This window comes from Canis lupus, chromosome 10 (assembly GCF_003254725.2).
Source record: "Canis lupus dingo isolate Sandy chromosome 10, ASM325472v2, whole genome shotgun sequence".
NCBI lineage: Eukaryota > Metazoa > Chordata > Mammalia > Carnivora > Canidae > Canis > Canis lupus.
The window spans coordinates 45,704,359-45,706,226 of NC_064252.1; the positions used below are offsets into that span (position 1 = coordinate 45,704,359).

General features: G+C 41.1%; 1 pseudogene; it reads left to right on the forward strand.

Moving 5' to 3' along the window:
* The first annotated feature begins 332 nt into the window (after positions 1-332).
* Positions 333-689, forward strand: LOC112675323 (eukaryotic translation initiation factor 1-like; annotated as a pseudogene).
* The last annotated feature ends 1,179 nt before the right edge of the window (positions 690-1,868 follow it).

Sequence of the window (1,868 nt, forward strand, 5' to 3'; positions counted from 1 at the left end):
AGCAGTCTTAAACATAAAAAGATTGAAGTCATACGAGGTATTTTTTTTTGTTACAAGGAATACAACAAGAGATTACAAGAGAAATCAACAGCAAAAATATAACTGGAAAATTCACTATGTGAGAATTAAAAACACATTCTTAAACAACAAAGGAGTCCAAAAATAAATTTAAAATGTCTTGGGATAAATGAAAATGAAGATAAGCCCCAGTCACTGAGCCACCACAGAGGACTCAGCAGCCTCTCTCTTTTGCTCCCAAGCTTCTGCGCATTCCATACCCCAGTCTGCCTTCCCCCACCACCACCTTCCACAGGCCATTTCTACTGAAGAAAATGAATCATATTACATCTGCTATCCAGAACGTCCACTCTTTCAGCCCCTTTGCTGATGCAAGTAAGGGTGATGATCTACTTCCTGTTTGCACTGAGGATTATATCCATGTAAGATTCAATAGAGAAATGGCAGGAACACCCCTACTACTATCTAAGGGATCACTAATGATTATGATAAAAAAAAATAAACTAGTAAAGGCATTTAAGAAGAAATTTGCCTGTAATGGCACTGTAACTGAGCATCCAGAATATGAAGAAATAATTCAGCTAAAGGGTGACCAGCACAAGAACATGGGCCAGCTCCTCCTAGAGACTGGACAAGCTAAGGATGACCAGCTGAAGGTTCATGGGTTTTAAGAGCTTCTGGATCAATAAAGCCCAAATGAGGTTTTCTTTCTTTTCTTCTTTTCTTTTCTTTTATGTTCTTTTCTTTTCTCTTCTTTCAGACTTTTTTAAAAGCTTATTCATGAGAGACACAGAAAGAGAGGCAGAGACATAGGTGGAGGGAGAAGCAGTCCCATTGCAGGGAGCCCAATGCGGAATTTGATCCCAGCACCCTGGGCTCACAACCCAAGCCAAAGGCAGACACTCGACCACTGAGCCACCCAGGTGCCCCTCAAATGAGGTTTTCCTTGCAATGAGTAGAATTTCCCTTCTACCCCTTGTCACAAATTGAAAACTTCACAGCTTGTAGGTTTGTAACCATGTGGGATCTGCTTTTAACTTGGACTTGTGTAATTCCTTCCTCCAATAAACTGAAAAGACCTTGGAGGCCTTCTTTTCAACAGAGGTAAAGCAGTAGGCTTCTGGCAGTGTCCAGCCTGAAACCAAGCACTAATGTGATGTTTCAGTCAAGCCTAGAGCCCCAAGATGACAGACAGCTATGTCTGGCCAGAAGTTCCTTGGCTCTTCCTCAGTTCAGAATGTCACCATCTGAACAGCCCATGGTGAAGCTGAGATGACAGAATGGGGTAAGACACAACAGCAGCTGTGCTGCTAGGAGGAGTTATTGGTAGTCGAAGAAACATCGCTGGTGTCTCCAACCTGACCAGTTAGGCAGGGCTTAGAACAGCCACCTTCCCTCTAGTGAGATGTAATAGGACATCTGGCTTGCCACCAAGGTCTTTTTGACCAGATCTATCCTAGCTAATCAATTTCCAAACACCCGAATGTGAGGCTGACCTTCTATCAGTGTTAAACTTTTGACAAGGGAACAGACTTCAAACTGATCTAACACTCATGTAGAGCTTGCAACTTACTAGCAACAGCTGCCCAATTCCATGTGAATGTGCCAAAACTTATGGGATGCAGTGAGAGCAATGGTAACAGGGAAATTTATTGGTAGAAATGCTTATATTAAAAAAGAGGAAAGGTTTCAAATCAAAACCTAAGTTTATACTTAAGGAACTAGAAAAACAAGAACAAAATCAAACAAAATCTAGCAGAAGGAAGGAAATACTAAAGACTAGAACAGAGATAAATAAAATAGAAAACAGACAAGTAATAGAGAAAATTAGTGAAACCATAAGTTGGTTC